The 22,085-nt window shown below is 42.3% G+C and overlaps 1 protein-coding gene across 2 annotated transcripts in view; it reads right to left on the bottom strand.

Moving 5' to 3' along the window:
• LOC100669426 (aromatase) overlaps positions 1 to 22,085 on the bottom strand; it is a 109,944-nt gene that overhangs the window by 49,037 nt on the left and 38,822 nt on the right. The gene's annotated exons all lie outside the window — the stretch shown is intronic.

Raw genomic sequence — 22,085 nt, forward strand, 5'->3', positions numbered from 1 at the left:
CAATTTCATTTTAACAGGTGCCTGGAGGAGTTCTTTGGAAAGTACAAAAGAAATGTTTGGCACTCTTTCAGCTTGAGAGAAGGCTGTAGTCTAGCAGGAGAGAAGAACTTATAAGTGTGGTACTGTTGACAAGTACAAAGAGATATTAGCATAGACTTATGACTAAAGAAGGCTTTGTGCCAAAGGTGGGACTGTTTCTGGGCCTTGAAATGTGGTTGGGATTTTGACGGTGAGGAGAGGTGAAGGCTTACTGGTGGAACAGCAGAGGCAAATCCCTACAGGTAGCAATAAGTAAGACAGTTGGGGATAAGGAGAATGAAGGAGCTAGATTCATGTTGGGAAGTGTTAATATCTACTGGTGGAACTGTAAGTAGGGATAAGAATGATGGGAGAGGATACAGGCGAGGTGTTGCTCTCTTACTTGACCTCCTGGCTTCTAGTTTGTTCATGACCTCCTATGCTGTGAATCAAGGAAACTAGAGCAAGTTTCGAGAAAACACAGCAAAGTTTACCAGCCAAAAAAAAATATATATATATATATATTTTAATCTGCCTGTAGGTGCTAATTGTAGAGGCAAGAATCTCTAGAACCATTTATGAGTCTCAAGGAAAACATTTTAAATTTTCATCTAATTTAACTTATATCTCATTGTCAACAAGAACTGATTTTGATTATTCCTCTTTTCTACCATACTTAGCTTCAAATGAATTGTTACTGCTTCCTAAAACAAGTCTTTCTTCAGTGGATGAAGAATTGGCTCTACCAAGATACCTGTGTGTGATTTTCCTATACTGCTGAGAATTCAGGCAGTCTTTATTCTCTAGTTGTAGAAATTTCTTTGGCTAATATTTCTTTGAATGTTGCTTCCTGTCCATTCTCACCATTTTGTTTTCCTGGAACATCAGCCAGACAAATATTGGGTCTTATCTATTTGTCCTTCATATTTCTTAATTTTTCTTTCGTATTTCCCATCTCTTTTATCTCTGTGCCATGTTCTGGGATAATTCCTTGAATTGATGTCCCAGCTCTTTAAAATTTTTAGCTTTTCAGCTATCCACTCAGATTTTTATTTCAAAAATCAAAATGTTAATATTCATTATCTACTAATTTTTTCATGGATGTAAATTCTGCTTGTGTCCCTGAGGTTATTAATTCAATGTATTCTAGAGTCCTGTTTTGATTGTCTGTTTCCTCAGGTGCAAATTCTTTGTTTACAGTTTGTGACTCCCTTTCCAGGTGTTGGCATTCATCAAATGTTTGGTGATTTTTAATTATGTGCTCATTTTTGTGGCTGAAATTCTCTGTCAGTTGGTGGCCTCTGTTGGCCCACCTTTTGGGAGAGAAGGACGAGAAGCAGGATGTTCTGCTGCAGCTTGTGCTCCAGTCTGCTTTCAGGGAGATAGAGAGAGGGTAGGACATGCCACTAGTCAGAGTGTATTAGCAATTAGGCTTCTGAGCTTGGGACACACTCCCTCTCCAGCTTCAACAACAGAGCTTCTTTGTGCAGAGCTCCCATTGCAACTGCTACTTGGTCAGGGGAAGGAGCAAGTGCAGGAACTACTGAATCCAGTTTGCCAACCTGGTAATTGCCACTGATCTCCTCCTGCTCCTAGAATTCACTGTTTCCAGGTGTGGAACCGTCTTGGGTTCTGTCGCACTTTTGTAGTGATATTCTTGTCTTCTATGTATATTTTGACCTGCTTCCAGAGTGACCCCAGCAGATTTTATGCTTCTAGAATTTTTGATCCAACGAGGGTTCCCTGCCTGGTTTTATTGTTCAGTCATGGATTTTTACAATATCTTTTTTTTATTATTGTTAATTCTAGAGATTTGGGGTGAAAAGGAAAGACTGTAGCATGTAATCAATCCACCATCTTGAACCAGAAGTTCACTGGGGATATTAAAAATAAGATGCCACAGATTTCTGAAAGCAATTCTAAAGAAGGAGTTCTGGTAATGTTTTGGTGACAACATTGAAATGAGCAGTTAGGCTTCACAGAAGAATCATCTTCTTGGGCACCTAGTGTTTGATGTATTTATTACTCATCAGTCACATAGCTTTGAGGCAGGCCCTGTGATAAGCAAGCAAGTACTGCTGATGTCAGAAGGTGCTCTACATCTCATCTGAGGAGGGGTCCAGAGATGAATATGATAAATATAGGAGGTGGATGAATAAGGAAAGAAGACACACCTGGACACACAGAAGAGCAAATGGGCCAGGCATTGTAGTCAGTGACCCAGCTGGGAAAAAGAGAAGCAAGCAGAAATGCAAACACATTAAAATGGCTTCCCAGGGAATGGGTGAAATAGAGGGCACAGGTAGCTTTGGCCAGGCCGGATAATTGCAATAAAATAATAAAAATTTCTACTGCAGAGTAAACTTGCAAGAAGGCAAGAGGCAAATCCTTGAACGAGTGATAGACATGGTTTGAAAAAAGCTCTGAATGATTTGTGACCAACTAGAACATGAAAGTAAGACATACTCAGTGCTATAGTCTTTTTTTATAACATTGTGTTGTTAATGGTTGTATCATAAAAAAAAAAAAAATTTTTTTTTTGTATCATAGAGGAGAATAATTCACTTTCCAGCTCTGCTACATGCTGTGTGACTTGAGGCAAGTTACTACACTACTCTGAGCTTTCAATTTCTTTGCCAGTAAAATGGAGATAACATAGATGAACTATCTATATGAACTGTAAGAAGCTATAATACAAATGGCGGGCATGATTTTGCCTGAGGCTCATTCTAACTCTCCTGGAGTTTAGAAGCAAAGAGCAAACAATCTAGAGTACCTTGAGAGGGAGAAAGAAAGCATCTCCAGCCCCAGATAAGCATTCCAGGAGTCCCTGCAAGGCCCCAAACTTCAACAGCCAAAGGGCAAGATATATTCCTCAAGTAACTCTTCCTTCACAGAGGGTCTCTGTGCCAGGCACCATGTCAGGTGATGGGGTGTGAGAAGTGTGCAGAAGAGGCCCTGTCTCTAGAGGTCAGGCTCCAGTAGTGAAGGCAGGCCTTGAACTGGCAATAATGAGATGAGGACTATCAAAGGGAGCCTGTGGAGTCCCATGGAAGTATGTAACAGAAAAGCTCTTCCAGATCCCCCTGGTGAGGCCAGGCACCCCATTAAGCTGAGTCATAAAGAAGAGTAGGTGTTTGCCAGGAGAAGGAATCACAAAGAGGGAAGCATTCCTGGGAGAGGGGACAGTGTATAAAAAAACCAGTTGCATGTTTGCAAGTGGGCAGAGTGGGAGGCGTTACGGTGTTCCCACTCCTCGAAACTGGAGTTGTTGAAAAGTTTGGAATACTTTAGCTCCCTGGAATGGAAACTGACCCTGATGCCCCAGTTTAGTGAAACGAAGGTTGTGACTTGTCTGCTACCGATTCCAAGTTTTACATGAAAGCTATAAGAGGGGTCATAAGACATCCATCAGGGGGTGCAAAGGAAACAGTCCATTTGCTAGAGCTTGATGTAAGTAATGAGATGACTTCTGGGCAAGCACCATGGAAGTGACAAGCTCTTTAACAATGAGTAATGTGTTTGCCAAAGAGCTCTCTTTTCTTGCTCATACCAGTCATTTTCTCACAGCATGGAAACCATGCTCCTGAAAATTACGACCCAGAAATGATAAAGTTGCCCAAATAGTTCAACTGAATTCAGAGAATCATTCCGCAGTTTTATGGAAGCCCTAGCTTTGCTTGGTTCCCTGAGTGCCACAAATAGTTTGCACTTGACTGCTATCGGAAAGGCTAGCAGTTTGGATCCACGAAAAGACAGCGAAGATGAAAGGCCAGGTGATCTACTTGTGAAGATTACAACCACTGGAAATTCTAAGGAATGCAGTTCTACTCTGACACACATGAGGTCACCATGAGTTGGAATCAACTCAAAGGCAACAGGTAGTTTTGTTCACATGAATCCACACATTCAGAGTTAATTTTTCCACCAACAAATGCTTATTGGGCAAGGCAGTGTATCTGTGTCACCATGGCAGAATCAGAAGTGAGCATTCCTGAAAGAAATGTTTCTGTACCTCTTATCAATAAAGAGTATCAGGGCTAGAGAGACTGCTCACCCCTCCCCCCACCTTAGGAATATCTGAAATGGAAAAAATAAGGAGAAAATCTGCTGCAGGCTTGTATAGACAATATCTAGGTCTTATGTAACCCTACACAAGATTCCATTTACAAAGAGACCAGGAGCAGACTTAGTAACCTATGCTAGTAGAGCTCCCATTTCTCTGGAAATCAAAGGACAGCCAATGATTATTCAGCCCACTGAGGGTTTGGGCATTGGTGGTGTATATATGGGAGGAAAATATACACCTTGGCACCCACCCCATGAGTCCAGCAGGTGAGGTGGGAATGAGGGACCCACATAAATCATTCTAAGGCTTACCTCTAAAACATTTTGTCTAGGTAAAAGTCATAGGCTTTGGCATAAAAATGACATGTGATAAACCCCAAATATACTGTTTAATAGACCTATAACCTTGGTTGGGCAAGTTACTTAACCTTCCTGAGCCTCAGGTTCCACAGCCTTGTAATGGAGCTAACACTTACCTCTCAAAGTCTTTGTGAGGATTTCAGAGCTCATTTCGGCAAAGTGCCTAGTAGAATGGCTGACACCTCATCATTCCCTAATAAGTGATAGCTAAAGTTAATGGTAAAATAAATACATTTCAAAAGATAAAGATGTCAAGAAGGAGAAAAATATTCCAGTAAGAGCTACTTTTTTGAAGAAAAAAAGAGGTGTAGTCAGATGGCTTGGCTCTAGAGATGAGGGGTAGGGGATGGGTAGGGAGTCATGGGCTTGCTTGCCCAGGACAGCCTCAATTTATGCCTGTTGTCCTGGAGCCATTTTTAATAGCATCCCCTTCACTATCCAAGGTGTCCCAGTTTAGACAATAAACTTTATGTTTGCTTCAATGATATATGCATCTCGAGTGTGCTTTCAGCAGCAGCCACCCCTTTCTCTGCTCCAGCATCAATACAATGGTGGTTGTTGCTGTTAATTATAATGGCTACCTTCTATTGAGTGCTGAGCTTTACTTTACTACATCTCAACTTCACATGCAGTCCCATAAAGTAGGTTCTATTCTTGTATTCATTCTACAGATGTGGCTTGGGGAGATTAAGTAACTTGCCCAAGTGTCCAAATTTCACCAAGTATAGGACGTGGAGTGATGGCGTCAATTCATTACACTCCAGAGCTATAAGTAATAGCAGGCCCCTCCATGCCGGGAAATCCGGGGCAGGCAGAGCTGGGGGTGGGGTGGGATGGTGGTGACTCTCTAATGGTAAGGAGAGCCACTCTGGAAATTTTTCTCAGCAATGGAACTCGTCTCCCACAACCCGCAGAGCCAGGCCCACAAATACCTCTGGGAAAGTGAAGTTCACAAGACTGTTGGCTCTTGGGCTGGTAGCCAGCAGGAGCTTTGCTTCTGTGCCATGGCATGAGGAACCCAAACAGCCTTGGCTTCTTGGAAATTGTGCTCCAGCGCCTGAGCTCAGGGCACCAAGCAAGGCCAGTTCCACCCAGCACCGCATCCATTGCATTATTTTGCTTCAAATATTATCTCAAATGTTTAAACAGTGTAAAAACAGCAGCCACACATGAAGGTCAAGTCCCTTTTCTCTGACTTTTTCTGGTATCTTTTAGAATAAAATAACTTTCAACGTATGGACCCTTGTACTCTTTGCCTATCAGAAGAAGCACTTCGTGTGTGTATATGTGTACATATCGATAAATGTACACACATGCATATATTTACTTGCATATCTGGTAACAATAATAACTGTAATAAAACCCAGTGCCCTCGAGTCAATTTTGACTCATAACGACCCTATAGGACAGAATAGAACTGCCCCATTGAGTTTCCATAAGTGTTAGCTATTATAATAACTGTAATAGCTAACACTTATTGAGCACTTACTCTGTGCCAGCCACCATTTCAAGCACCTTATACATAGCATTCTCATTTAATTCTCATACCAACTCTAGGAGATAGGTACCGATATTGAAGTCCAGAAAACAGAAGCAATTTGCTCAAGTTCACTTAGTTATTAAGGATTAAAACAGATTCAGATCCAGGCAGTCTCACTCAGAACCCATGCTCTTCTCCACTCTAAGGACTCTTGCCTTCTCCTCTCTCCTCTCCTTCATATGGGACAGATAACATTATATTTAAATCCTACCTACTTTCAAAGGACCACAGCCCCCTTGAGTAGGCACTAGGTAGGACTCCAGGGCCCTGCCAGGGAATGGTTCTATGTTTCCCTTCTCTTAGGTAGGGCTGCACCCTTTCCAAACAGCAAACCCTTCTCCACAAAACTTTCCACATCTCCCCAGACCACGCTTACTTCTTCCTTCTTGATTTGCCCTTATTGACCAGAGCCACATCCAGCAATTTAGTGACCTTTCCTCTACCATGTTTTTATTCCCATGCAACCCAGATGCTTGCTTAACTTTCACGTATGTTTAATTTTTATATATGTGACTTGACTTTTGTACCTCCACACCCCTCCTAGCAGGATCGCTATTAGCCTATGCAGCACATTTGTGTTGATTCAGAAAAAGCCTCCACTTCTGGGAAGATCAACTGGTGTTCACATCTCCCTATCCTCATATCCCTTGTACCAGACACCCCACCCAACTTGCTATCTCCCAACCTCACCTGATCCCCAAACACTCACCCCTGGTTTAGCAGAAAAGCTAACAGAGGAGGTGCTCAATACATACTTGTTGGTTGGCTGAAATTCTAGGGCAGGGACTGTTGAAATTGTTGTAAAGAGGACTTTAAGAGTGCTTTTCTTTTTCAAGTGTAAATCTGATTCATTCAATTAGAAGAATTTAAATTAAAAAAAAAAAATCGGGGAAGCCAGTTTAAATGCATGACTAAATGTCCAAGGAACTAAAGATGACCATAGAAAATGTTGCTCACGACAAATTTGACAAAAGCTTAAGAAAGTGGGAAGAGCAGGGAGTGTAGTCTTAGGAAGCCCAGGGTTAGCCCCACCCCACCATTAACAAGCTGTGGCTATTTAGGCAAATCAGTAAATATCTCCCAGCCCCAGATTGTGCATCTGTAAAATGGAGCTAATGATCCCTGCCCACCCACCCACCCCCACCACTCAGGGAAAGATGCAATAATTAGAGGAGATAACGGGTAGTGGAAGCACCCAGAAAATTGTGAAGTGTTGGGCAGAGTTAGGACTCTTCATGAATATTACCACTAGGAGCATCTGCCAAGTAATCACCAAAGCAAAAAGAAAACAAAATTTGCATGAAAAATAAAGGCGTATCCATTACTCAAGGGTTCGTTTGGGGCATACACGTAAGTTTAGGAATGGTTGGAGACAGCCAAAGCACTCTGGCTCTGTCCAAGAAAACGTGGTATAAGAAAAGAACCCAGAAAGAGACCACGTAGTGTCCAATTCCTCCGTTTGATGGGAAATTTGGGGGTGAAAGTGAGGCTGCGCACAGCTTTGTCTGGGTCCTCTGCCGAGGGAAACCTCCTAAGGCTTTCTTGAGAACTGCCATGGCTGGCGGTGGGTGGGGACGTTTTTCCCAGGGCTGGAGAAACCAGAAGCCGGTAGGACAGTTTTCTGAATGGAGCAGTGTTAAGCCCTGGAACCAGCCTTATTAAACATCTTTAAAAATGAGTTAGAAGACAGAGTGATGGTGCAGGTGCCAGGCATGCAGCAGACTGGAAATCTCTTCAGAGGTGGAGAGAAAGGCCAGACAGATGGGGAGGAGCTACAGGAAGCCAGTGTGAGTGGGCAGGGAAGAGGCTGAGGACTTTCAATAGCGAGTGGCACATTTAGTGAAAAGAAATGACCCAAAGTATGTTTATAATTCATTTATTCACTACCTTTTCCAAAATCTTGAACTCCAACTAAGTATGAGGTATGGTGTTATGCTTCCAGTATTGGGGGGAGGAGAAAGAGGGGGAAGATAAGGTTTAGGGAGAGAAAGAACTCTAAGAGAATATTGTTTCTGCTTTTAAGGAGCTTATGATACAGCCAGAAGGAAAGACATGAATATAAACAAAAATAACAAGGCATTATGTTATAAATCCACAGAAAAGAAGTATACGAATTATGAAGGTGGAACGGCAAGGGGGCTGACTCTAAGCAGAGGAGAGAGATGGGAATCGGTAACTGTCTCCAAAGGAGGTGGCCGTTCTGGTCTTGTAGGAGCATTAGGATTTTGCTGGAACTAGATGGTGGGGTGTGCTTTTGGCGACGGCCTGGGACACAAACTCAGGCATATTCTGAGTATCTTTTCAGAAGGTTTTCTGGTCCTAAATGACTGGTGAAACCTTAGTGATTGCTGGCATTTTGGGAAATTTAGGAAAAGCATTAAATATGAATAAATCAGGAAAAGCATTAAATATGAAAAAGTCTGTGTAAGCAACCCAGAACCAATATGAGTTAAACTGCGTTATAATGTGCATTCAGAGTGACTAAAAATGTCTGGTCCCTTTTAAAAGGCCGTTGCTAAAGCATGTACACATAGATAAGGCTTGGGAAGAGGTTAATTGGAAACCACCTGAGGTGGAGTGAGGTTACCAGAGGTTTTCAGGACAGAAGAGCCATTTAGAAGCATACAGGTAGCGTCTAGGCTATTCCAGAATTTAAAAGATTGTTTATTGCTAAACCAAAGGAAGGAACAAGCCAGGATCATTCAAGACCTTTATATAAATCTGATCAGAGAAATGAATAATAAAGCATTATTATAATGTGCCTCCCCAGATCTTTGTTAAAAAAAAAAATGACAAGGCTAAGATTTTGGTCCATTGATTACAACTCAATGAAATAAAGACAGTAACTATGCTTCTTTGGATTTTTATTTTAGTTGTTCTGGCCTGAAATAGCTATTTCATCACAGATGGCACAATACCTTGATAGAGTCAAGCCGCATGAGCACTTGCATTATATGCAACTGGCAATAACATTGACCATTTGAAAGGGCTGAAGAAGGGAAGAGTCATTCTCTGGGGGTAGCCAAGGAAAGCTACATAGAGATAATACTTAAACTAATGGACAGATAGGGTTCCTGGGGGAGAAAAGTGGGGCAAGTCCTTCCAGGGAGAGAGAACAGCATGTATGTGAGGGCCCAGGGAGGAGGACGAGGGGTGAGGTACTAGAGTCCTCTGGGATTCTGGTCAATCTCTCATTGCCTACCATCCCACCATATCCAGTTGGTATTTTATCTTTGAAGGCCTTGCTTCTGTTCCCTTCCTCTCTGTTCTCAATGCCACTTGTGAGCTAAGGCTTTCATCATCTTTCCACTGGAACAAAATCACAACAAATTCCCCTGCACCTATTCTCTCCTTCTGCCAAATCCTTACTGCTGACAGTTGGCTTCTCAAAATAGACAGTTCACCCTGCCACTCCTCTGCTTAGAAACTTGAAGTTCCCTTCACCTCTCAAGGCTAGTTTTATTACTAAAATCTCCTATTATTATTTTTTTTTAATTTGGAAAAATAAAATATTTAGACTTCCTGTTCTACTGTAAAGAAAAGATCATTGCTCACTTAAATCTGGAGAAAAGACTGCAATGACATGTCCTGGCTATTAGAAAATCCCACAAAGGCAGACATTTGCTTTCTCCTTTGGCAAAATGTAGGCCCCTTCAGTAGAAATTGGTGCTGAAGCTCTGTCATTGTTTCATGGGCTGACTCAATAGATTATGGAAGTGGTGACTAAAGAAGACAGTGCTCTGCCCTCATGGAGCTTACAGTCTAGTAGCGGATACAAACAATATACAATCACCCAAATAAGTACTTAACTACTGTTCTGTGATGGAAAAGGTAAAGTTTCAGGAAAGATTAACCAGGGACCTAACACAGGTCAGTGTAGAGATGGGATTTAAGGCCTTGGGAGAAGCTGAAATTGCCAAGGGAGAGTGTGGTGCGAGAGTTGCTCCCAAAGAACTCTAGAATTTAGAAGATGGGAGGAGGAGGAGGAACAGGCAAAAGATTCTAAGAAAGAGGAGTCAGAAGATATAAGGAAGACCAAAAAAGTATTTGCCAAGAGGAGAGGGTGTTTCAAGAAACATGATATGGTTAACTGTATTGAATACTACTCAGAGGCCACGTTAGATGAAGGCAGAAAGTGTACATTGGATAAAGCATGGAAGCAGCTTGTGAGCACAGCAAGGTGGTGAAGGAAGAAGCCAGACTGGAAAAGAGAAGGAGAGGTACAGTGGAGGCAGAGCCTATCTGTAACTTTCTCAAAAAGCTTGGGTGCAAAGAGTTTGAGGGAGGTGTGGAGTTAGAGAGCATTTTTGTGATTCTAGCACATATTTAAATGCTGAAGGAAAGGATCTAGTAGTGAGGAAGAGGTTGAAGATTTAGGAAGGAGAGGGCATATCTAATGAAAAAGAACCCTGCCTGGTCCTTCGGTGGAGGAGAGGACAGGTGCAAGTGCATCTGATCCATTTTGTCTGCCAAGTGACTTCTCTGGATTGGAGGTATTAAAGAGAAGAAATGAAACTGTGATTCTGAAAGTGGAATGAGCTGCTAGAGAAAAAAAAAAAAAATTTTTTTTTTTTTTTGGAGAAGCAGGGTAAAATCACTGGGCAGTGTTGAGGGCCCACTTGGGGTTGGAGAACACGAAGTTAGAGCCATGCCGTCTGTCCAGCTGTGTCATACTCTTCAGTAATGTTGGTCTGCTCAGGCATAGTCATGAATAAGTCTGGGGGCCTTTGCTAGGCAAGAACAATTGAGAAGGGAACAAAGGATTTGGTAACATTTTTAGGGCACTGTAGGAAGAATCACGACTTCAAAAGGAAGCGAAGTGGTGGCTTACGGACGTAGAGAAAGTGAAGGAACCATTGACTTGGAAATCTCATTGAGGCTGGAGAACTGTTGCAGCAAGGGGATTTGAGCAAGTGAGCTGTAAGCTGGAGGTGAGAGGATGGGTCCTTTCAGTGGAGGTTCAGTTTACGATGATGACAAGGTCCAGGGTGTGACCATGGGAGTGTATGGCTGATGTGGAGAGAAGAATATTACTCAAGATGCAGTTGTCATGGAACTGAGCAGTCAGGGTGCTGGTTGGATCATTCACAAGGACATTTAGTTGTTTAGGATGATGGCACAAGTTGGAGTAGAGAACAAGACACCGAGCAAGAAATTAGTCTTCAGAGAGTAGGGGAGGTAGGGCGAATGGGTGGATAATGTGAATCTTATAAGAGATTTCTACTTTTTAGAAAAAAAGAGGGAGTAATAGTCCAGGGACAGTGGCGGGGTGCCTGGAAGACACTAACCTCTCTCCTAACACTGATACTGGGAAGTTTATGATTGAAGGCACATTTTCTACTTAAGAGGACAGCATGGAAACAGAGTCCTTAGGGATCAGTCAGAGTATGGGGAACAGATGAAGTTAGAAGGATAATTTGGAGGAGGCTGAGGGGAAAGGCAATGGGGGATGGAGTAGGAGGAGGGCAGGCAGGAAGTAGTAGCAGTTCCTGGAACAGCAGAAAGGCTTGGTGAGGGCTGTGGCACATCTATCAGTGAAGTCTGTGGTTACTTGATATTCTCAAATAAGTCTAACCAGAATCTGCTTTGGACACTTTCTGGAGGTCAAGCCCACCACCAGATTATAATGGGCATGGTTTCCAGGCCATGGTTACTGAAGCCCTTTTGAAGTTTTTTATGTTACTTTAAAATGCACAGATGATAAATTACACTGAACACATTAGGACTGGGTCACCAACTTTACAAAAATAATGAACACATAACTAATCAGAGATCTGAGGCAATTACATTTTTAAATATTAAGCTCTATTTCATCTGCCTTTCTAGTCTTGCCCCTTGCCATTTGCCCTACACTCCACCCAACTATACCAAACTAGTCCTAAGTTCCCAGGCACACCATCCACATTCAAGCCCCCAAGACTGTGTGTAATATTCCTCCACTTGCATAGCCTCCCAGCCTGGATCCTGCCTTCTCCTGGCCTGAGACGGGTAAACATTTTGAAATATCAGCTAATATTGTACCCTCAAGAAGTTTACCTGGTTACTCTTTATCTCCTTTCCTCATTAAGTCAGCTGAGCATTTTTTCATTGCCTCAGGGAAGCAGAAATGCAGAGGGAAGAAATATTTTCCTGGCTTTTAAGTTTTAAAACCCAGGCCCTATAGGGGTAAGCAAGGATTGGCCACAGTAACGGCTTTGGGAAAAGAAATGGGTGATAGGAACAAGGCCTCTCACACGCCCCCGTCCCCCCCCCACCCCCCCCCCGACAAAATATCCCAGGCTGGAGGAAGGAAGAGGAGAGACTGAGAAAAGGAGGGACTGAAACTGGAGATGGGCTACCTAGACAAAAACTCTAGAATCTTGCTTCCTCTCAGGGCTCCCTGCAGGAACCAGTTCCCTTGACTCACTGCTCTTATACCTCCCAGTCCTGACTGGAGCCTCTATCATTACTCCACCCCATCTGCTTATGCCATGCTTTAAATTGCATTAATTGCCATCACTTAAAATTTTAGATATCTTAAATTTTACAAGTCCGGAAATCAGGCCTTCCTCAATACACACACACACATACAAATCAGATCTGTCACACTGGGCTTACATTCGTTTGTGGCAAACATCAGCTGTTCTTAAGCAGTGACTGTCCCCTCTCGACAGGGCAAGCACTGTCCGTCCACCTCAGGGCCAACCACTCCCCATTGTTTATTGTACTCTGACCCCTGACCATTATCTGCCTGACCTTCAGAGCTGCTTGAGCATTAAAGCACCAGATACCCATTGATCCAACTGCCAGGTTACAGGCTGGAGACCATGACTGGCCTTAATAAATTGTAGCCCCTGAATGAAGCAAATCTAGTTTTCCCCAACATTGAGGCAAAGAATGGGTTTCCTTTGTGCAAAGGTGAATTAGAAATAAGCTTCTGCTCTCTCCCCCAAAAAATACACAATCCAGATACAGCTGAAGAAAGACCTAGCTCTGACCTCACAAAAACCTGCCAGATCCAACCCTTCTCTGCAAGGCTCAGAGAAGAGCAAAGAAGAGTATATGATGACGTGCCCACACATCCCATCATGTGCACAGTGCTTTCTTCTTGTTATATAAGTGGATATATTGTATATACATGGATTTTTTTATTGCATATACATGGATAGAGTGGGGCAGACATTGGCAGGTCCTAAGAGGTTAAGCTATGTACCTAACATCTCACAGCTAATTAGTGACAGAGTTCAGAATGCAGCTCTCCTCTCTCCCCAGCCAGTGTCCCTGGGGTTCGCACTGCTTGGCCCTGCCTAGGAGAAGCTAGCTGGGAGGTCCTCCCACTCAGCAAAAGGAAAAGCGCTTCCCTCCTCCCATAAATGGAGGTGGGCAAGCTTCTGCCTTTTCACTATCCAACTCACAGAGCCAAAAATTAGTGCAAATTTTCTGTCAGGCCCTGACTCTTCTAAGGAAACTTTCCAAGTTTATTTTTACCTCTAAATTCACAAGTTGAATAGATTTGTAGACCAAGCTTCCAAAAAAGAGCTCATATCTGCTCTTGTCATTTTAGAACAAGATTTCTAAAGCTGACCTGGACAGTCTGGAGAGAGTTGTAAGCAAAGAAGGAACAAATCAAAGAGGTACCACTAATCTATGAAGGGCCCAGTGGTACACGAAGGTCTTTTGGGTCCAGTCTTCCCTATTGTTCTTTTATTGCTGCTAGGCCATTGTCTGGCTGGAAGCATTCATTCTGAGAGGAAAGGCAAGGTATTGAAGGTGAGCTGTATGCATTTTACTACTCTCACCGTAGACTTGGATGTTGTCATGGTTACTTTGTTCAAAACACCAAACTGAGACATTCCCCCTCATTCCACACTGGAGAGGAAATCAGAGGGAGGTCTGCATCCCGAAGGAAATCTCCTGTGGGCAGGACTTTCCCTGCTTCCACCCTGATGTGGTTCCTGCTCTGGAAAACAAGTCTGCCCTACATTGCAGATTTTTCATTAGCAAGCTTCAGTCTCTGTGACTCCAGGGCAGGGTGAAATGAGTCAACTCTTTCCCTTGGGGCAGGGGGAGGGGAGGGGGTGACTGGAAGCTTCCAGGAGCAAAATTAGCCCAATTCTTTACTAGTGGCCAATACCCAGCTGGCGGGTGGAGCGCCCCAAGCACTCCGGGTCAGCAATGAGTGCAGCCACTCAAGCAGGAGGCAGGCCACTCTGTCCAGGGCCTGCTCTGTGATTGCCAGGAGGCCCTTGTTTAAAAAGCAGGAAAAACAAATGAACCTTTCCTTTTTTCTCCGATTTTTCTCCTGACCTATATTGGTGGTTTTATTTGTTGTATAATGTTGTGCTTCCTTGGGAGCCAGAATACCCAGTGAACAAATGCAGGCAAATGCAGACTACACCATTTTCTTAGTGTCTAACAAAGAGCAAAGTTTTAAATTTGTGATGAAGTCCAATATGTTTTTTTCTTTTATGAATCATGTTTTTTTGTGTCATAAGAAACATTTACACACTCTAAGTGCACAAATATTTTTTCTATGCTTTCTTCTAGAAATTCTTTAGTTTTAAGTTTTATATTTAGGTCTGTGATCTATTTTGAATTAGTTTTTGTGTATGGTATAAGGTAAGGATTGGTGTTCTTCCACTCTACACCACCCCCCAAAACTTCTTATGGATATCCAGTTGATCATCCAGCACCATTTGTTGAAAAGACTTTCCTCTCCCTCACTGAATTGTCTTACGGCCTTTATGGAAAATTGACATGTATGTGTGGGTCTATTTCTGGATTCTCTATTTTTCTCATTGACGTGTATGTTTACTTTTTGCCAGTACTAAACTGTTTTGATTGCTGTAGCTTTATATTGAGTCTTGAAATCAAATAATATAAGTTCTTTAATTTTGTTCATTTGTGTGGTACTCATGGAGATGCACTGCTCAGATCTTCTTCAAGAGAACCTGTTTTTGGGAGCATAGCCAGCAGCCCCAACTGCCACCCCTTTGTAGCCACCACAATGTTCACAGAGGAGACACGCTTCTTTGGGTTACTCTTAGCCTGCTAAGTATGGTGGGGCTCTAGCGTCAGCCCATCCCCAGCAATGCAGGCCTCTTCCAAGAGAGGACCTTTGCTTAGGAATTCCCCACTCCTGGCCAAAACTCTTTCAGGACCACACACTCTGCTTTGAAACCATTTCTACTCAATTCTTCCCTCTTTTTTTTCACAGGTCTCAGACCTGCATTATGGTCTGAAAACTTCCTTGCCTACTCCTGCTTATTCCCCTTTTATCCTTCATAGCCATTTTTTCCAATAAACACCTTGCATATTTAATCTTGTCCGCCTCTCAAAAGTCCCTCAAAATAAGCTTTTGGTTATTCCAGGTCTTCTGCATTTCTGTATAAATTTTAAGAAATCAGCTTGTGAAATTCCGAAAAAAAAAAATACCTGCTGGGATTTTAATTACATTTCATTAAATCTACGGTCCAGTTTGGGCAGAGTTGTTGTCTTAAGATGAGTATGATATAATGAAATAACAATATAGATGAGAGATCATCACCGTGAACGTGCTCTACCTCGCTGTTTAAGTTTTCTTTAATTTCTCTCAACAGTGTTTTGTCATTTTTAGTTTAGAGCTCTTAGCTCTTATAGCTCTTAGGCATCTTACATTTATTCCTAGAAATTTTATATTTTTTTGGTAATACTGTATTGGAATTGCTTTCAAGTTTTTGTTTTCCAACTGATTGCTGTCCGTGTATAAAGAATACAATTGGATTTTATATAATATCTTGTATCCTGAAACCTTGTTAAATTCATTGCTAGTTTTAGAAGCTATTTTGTCTTTGACGCTCCCTCCACCCCTTTTTAACCAAAAATTTTCATGGACCAAGCACTCTGGTTAGAGTAGGGCGTGGGTACCTGGAGGTCTTCCTCAATTTCTTCTCCCTCCCTGCACACTCTGCACCATCAGCAACAGTTTCTGTAATTTCTGAGGAATTCCAGGATTTCAGAGAACACAGTTTAAATAAAACATGGTTGTTTTTTTTTTTCTAGGGGAGCTGGTATTTACTGAGTACCTACCCCATAGGCATTTTATCTCATTTTATTCTTACAACAAAACACTGTCTTGTGAAATAAGTAGAAGGAGCCCCATTCTGCAGATGAAGAAATAGAGTAAATCTCCTTTATAGGGTCTCACAGTTTCTGAGAAAGGATTAAAATTCGTCTCTCTGACTCCAAAATTCAGGTTCTTTCCTCCCACCTCAGCCTGACGGTCCTCAGGCAGACAGAGGCAGACAGCTAGATTTAAAAATGGGTCTCTGCTGAGGGCCACGTCTTTAAATGAACTGCTCTTGCTTTCATTCATCACATGGACTTGGAGGTCTGGAGGCCTGACTGGCCTACCACCCAGTCTGGTTGCCTAGCTTTCTGTTCCACCAATATTGAATTTTGAGGCTACCAGTGACCTCTCCCTCATCCAGTTCTATGATCTGTTTGCACATCTAAGCATTTTTTTCCTTCTCTGCTGCCTTTGTAGAGAACATTGAAACTGTGTACCGTAACCCAGTTTGCTTCTGATTCTCTTCGAAAGTCTCCGGTTGCCATTCATCTGTCGTTCCCCTGATTCTTTGCATGTCCTCCTCTCATTAATCACTCATGGCTACCCGTCTGCAGTTTGAGGTCTTCTGTTTTTTCAATCTACACTCATTCTTAACGAAGCTCATTCAAGCACCTGTAGGAACCAGACGTCTCCCCATCACGTCTGCCAGTTGCCTAAAGGTATGGCCCCCAGGCTCTCTAGGATAGCCCCATTGCTCCATAAACCATTAAAATAGCTTCGAAATTCACTTACTGTGTGTGTGTATATATATACAATATACATATACACACAGACACAGGCACACACACATATATATAAACGTTTTCCAGACCATCTCTCCTGCTTGCTCTGCCCCCAGAATAGCACCGATCATTTCTTAGGCCCATTGTGTCCTGATTTGTACTTTGGGGGACATAGATTTAAAATGTTTCCAAGGAATGTCCGCACTTAGTTGGGCACATTCACAATATCTAAACCTAGTTGAAAAGCAAGCTCACCATAACTCTACCCAAGCAGGCAGCTAGTCCCCAAATTTCTCTTTACTTCCAGGGACACCTTAATCCTTTTTGTTTTTGTTCCTCCTTCCCCTCTCCCACTTCATCATCGTGTCTAGCCCATTGCCTTCTCTGAATTGGTCTTGAGGTTGGGCTCTAGCCTCCCACAGCTATTGTCCAGTCCAGAGCCTTATCAGTTCACTTCTGATTAGTTCAAGAATTTCAAACAACTGATCTGTTAGTCTGTAGTATCTCCATGCCAGGGTCAATATTACACAGACAAAAATCTTTTTCTCTGACTCTTTTTGCTACATATTATTCCTCAATGTGGGAGTTAACTCTTTCAGCCAAAAGAAGCAACACTGAAGGGTTTGCTGGCCTTCTATGTGACCTGATTATTCTTTCCTCCACGCTTTTGCCCATTTTATTCTACATATGTGAATGTCGGCTTCCTATCAATCTTCAATTTCCCCTTCATTTTAAACCTTAACTCCAAATTTTTCCCTTCTCAGATTTCTTCTCTGACCCTTTCCAACTTTCAAGATGTGTGTTCTAGAATAAATGCTTGAGTATTTACTTAGCAAATATCTTATTTGCTACTAAACTAGCCCTGAAGAACAGAAGTTCCCAAATAACTTGGAGTGAATATCGCTAGGCTGTGAGCTTCTTCAAGACAAGGACAATGTCTTATTTAACTTTATATTTCCAGTCCAGTGCCAGGTACATCACTTGAGTGCAATAAATACATGTTGAACAAATGAACACCACTTTGTGTGACCTTAGGCAAGACCACTAAACACAGAATAGCTTCAGAATCCTCACCTGGATAGTGGTGCTCAGAATGCCTACATTGTAGGTTATGAGCATTTAGTAAGAAAACCTATGGAAAGGGCCTAGCACAGAACTTGGCACAGAAAACTCGATAAGAATGAGTTCACACCTTCCTGTTAAGTTTTTAGAATTGTCATCAGAATTGTAGCCTGTAACCCCAAAGCTACATTCTCTTCTGGGATAATAATATTTAAGAAAAAAAAAAAAAACCTGGTACAAGAGGAGGAAAGTCCCACAGGACTGCTCTTTTCAGGGCCCTGTGTTGTCATTGCTGGTGTGAGTTTGTCTGTGACAGGTTAGACATGCTGATATAACTGGTTCATCTTTTTCAAGAATTCCATGTGTGCATAACCTGTTTGGTTGCTAAACTTCATAATGGTGGGGGCCATTTTCCCCTGCCTCTCATCACTTCTCAGACAGGGGAGAAACCATACTACCAACAGGTTGACTGACTTTGGACATTCCAGTGTGTTCACTGTGACACTGAACTCTGCATATTTGTGTTCAATAGGAAGAATGAAAATGAAATTTTCAGGTCACCTCTCAATGTCAAACATTTCTCAGTCATCAAGTGCCCACCTCCAGTTGATAGCCTATGGATCCATGTCACACCTGCAGACCTGTTAAATCATTTTCATAGATTCAATAATTTTCAGATTTTTGGAGCAGCAGCTGCCTCTAAACTGAACTACGCCCTCAGTTTTTCTATCTGCAAAGTAAAGGTAATAGTCTGTGCTCTCACTTTCTTCTTGGAATAATGCTATGACACAGAGGAAAGAGCACTGGACTGGGGGAAGTCAAGAGAACTGGGCTCTAGCCCAGGTCTGACTAGCTGCAGAGACCTTGGGCAAATCACTTCAACTCAGTTCCCTCATCTCCAAAACAGGAAACCTAAATTAGATAACCTCTGAGTCAGGTCCCGGATTAAAAATGAAATGAGTGAAAGCAGTCCCTTTCTCCTATGAGCAGATGAAAGGAGACCTCATGTGCTCTTTGTATAGAGAGGTAGATTTGGCATGTGCTGACTGTAGTAGGCACGTGGCGTCTGTGCACTGACTATACATGTCATAGCTCTATGCATCAGGCAGGACTCAAAGAGGGTGACCGTGTTTAATTGAAGACAAGACACTAGGGGAGCAGAGGCATGCAGATTACTTAGACCCTTTTGCACACAGCTTATTTTATTTGTATGAAGTGAAACCTATTGCTCCGCCTTCTTTTCACACTTCTTAAGTTGCTCACCGCCCTCTGACTCATGGTTGGAAGAATTACTCATAGGTATGTCCTAGCAAGAAGGGCCTGGAAAAAGAAACAGGATGTTGCCTCTTACACAGTTTGGGGGTGTTACACATCCCTCCTCTGGGGTTGGACTTAAGTGTAGCAGGCAAAAACTTGTCACTTGTATTCACTTGATCATGCCAAGTTCAAGGCAGGTCACCTCCCAATGCCAAAACTTTCTCAATCCATGTCACACCTTATAAGATATCTGCCTATGTATACGTATACCATCATATTTTCCAGCTGCAGAAAAAGACCACAGGGTTTTCCATCAAAAGACCAGAGTTCATGTCCCACCTCCATGAGTTGTCTGGCTTTGGGCAGGCCACTTCGGGTCTCTGAGCTGATTGATAAAAGGAACAAAAGACCCAGGGATGTATAGAGTGCTCTGTTCCAGGGCTTGTCCCAGCTGCACTGGCCTTCACTCTCCTACAAGCCTTCTCCTACTCAAGTACTATTGCAGGGAAGCTTTGTTAAACTGACAAAGACCAATCCCTTTGTCAGGGATATCTGAGGAGGGGGCAACAACATAAGCCAAATGCATTTGAACCAAAGGGGACAGGGCAGTGCAGTTCTGCAATTTTGATGCGACATTCTCAGGAGAAAGCTTTGCTTTCTCTATCAACATTTCATCACTACCAGCAGCATCAGCCCCAGCCACACCTGGGTTCTCTCCCCTTCCCCCTAACCTGATAGCATGTCTCTTGACCCATTTGGGGTCTTGGTAAGGCTTCCTCTCTGCCTGTGCCAGTACTTAACTGCTGCAGCCTGGGGTGGCCCTCCAGAGAGCTCTGTCCCAAACTCTGTTCACACCCCACTTTACTTGGGATGTGCATCATGGCAAGGAATGGCAACACACCTGGGCCCACAGCTGCTCCCTCAGCCTAACATAGTGCCCACCTCCAGTTCACAGCCTATGGCAGCCATTGAAAACTTGAGTCACTCCAATTGACTCAAGTGAACCTGAGTCACTCCAATTGACACAGACAGGGAGGGCGCTTGGGCATCTCTTCTGTGAAAAGATGCCTGAATCTCTACCTCCAGTCCAACTACCCAGCTTCTGCTTCACTAAGACCAGAGGGACCACCACAGCATGAGGAAAGTGCCATGGGAGTCAGACTGGCCTGGGTTTAAACCTCAATTTTGCCATTCACTGTTTAGACAACACCTTGGCAAACTGCCAAACCTGGTTTGCACATAGGTAACATGAACATACGGAGAGCTTTTTACAATTGTATTGAAAATTAAACAAAACTGCATGTTATAAGTGCCTAACCTATTGTGGCTACAAGAAGGGTTTTTTTTTTTTTTTTTTTTTTGCTTCTCTATCACCAGACAAAAGAACAAATTATTGCAAGTATGGATCATTGGGTTAAAGAATTTCTGTCCATCATGTAATAATTGACCAAGTTACTGCCTGATCAATTCAATGCAGACATTAAGGTGTCCACAGTAAACAAATCCATTTGCAGTTTGCAACTCCCACCCAGCGAGACTGTGACAGCAGTCCTGCCCCGTTCCCTTTGTCCCCAAATCCCAGCTCAGCCCAAGCCTTGAAGGGAAATAGCCTTCAAGTTTTGTCTAGGCATATTTAGAAACTAAATGAGGGTTGAGATGAAAACTATCATTATACTCTTTTACTAGGATGCCCTCACTGATGAGGAAGCTTGTTTTGATTTTCTGATTTATATTAAGACAATTTATGTGTGTGTGTGTCTCAAGTAACTAATCCCTACACAGCAGAATGAGTTGGCTTAGTCTACAGTGGCCAGTCTATTCAGAGTATTTCACAGTTTATCTCAATCAAATCTTGCAATAGTTTGGTCAGATGGCTCATTAAGACAGCCAAAATGACAAGCTTTTACAGTGCTCTTGGCCCCCTTTGTGCCCAGAAGACAAAAACCTCAAAGGGCAATAGCGGCTGAATTTGAAAAATCACAAATAATTGCTGCAAAGATTTAGCTGCCACTTTTAATAAAATGCTATCATATATCTGGTTTCATTTTATTTCCCTTTCATATTTAGGAGGCTATGGTACACTTAAAACTGGAAGTGCATTCAAAAACAGTCAACACGGGTTATATCTTATAATGATTTACCCAAGTTCCTTAACTTTAAAGCCATAGGCTGTTTCTACAGTTACCACACTGCAATATACGTACATGAAATCTTTAGTTCTAAAGGATGAAGCTATGTTTCTCTGTGCTTTCATAGTACATTGCTTTAAATAAAGTTTCTGCAATTCAGCTTAAAACACTCAAGTTGCTAACTTCTGAGCAAAGCAATCACAGGAAGGAATTCTGCCTGAAGTTAGTAACAGCAACAGAAACACAAATCTTGAGCAGCTTTTAAATCAAGTGGAAACATGCTGTGTTGATAAGGTGTCTTTTCTTAGTGGAGTAGCCATCAGTCGGCACTTTCTGGGATTGTCTTGCTTTTTTTCAATGCTCTGACCCACTGCCAAGCTCTGTATTCAGACGAGGTATCCCATTTTCTGGTTCAGAGAAGATGTTCACAATCAATTTAATTTAAAGAAAAGTGGCACAAGCAGTTCTGAAAAAAGTAAGCATCATCATTCCAACTTCTCTTTACTGAAACCGCAATTTTCTGAAGTCTGTTTTCTTAGATCTGTGATATCTCTGTTAACATTATTTCTGAGCTCAATTAAGGGAATTTTCTCATCATCCTAATAAAAAATCCTCCTTTCTGCATGCACTTTGAATACCCCAACCAGGTTTATAATTACATAATCTTAATTGAATTGATACAGATGAAATAATTGTTATCTCCAACTCAAATTTTCTAGAAAGACATTTAAGGCTTCGACTCCTCGGTACCTGAGAAAAGCAAACAAGATACAGATGGCTAGAATTTCTTCTATTTTTAGTTTTGGAATGAATCTTTTCTTCCGGCGATGAAAACAAATAGA

This window comes from Loxodonta africana, chromosome 12 (genome assembly GCF_030014295.1).
Source record: "Loxodonta africana isolate mLoxAfr1 chromosome 12, mLoxAfr1.hap2, whole genome shotgun sequence".
Lineage (NCBI taxonomy): Eukaryota > Metazoa > Chordata > Mammalia > Proboscidea > Elephantidae > Loxodonta > Loxodonta africana.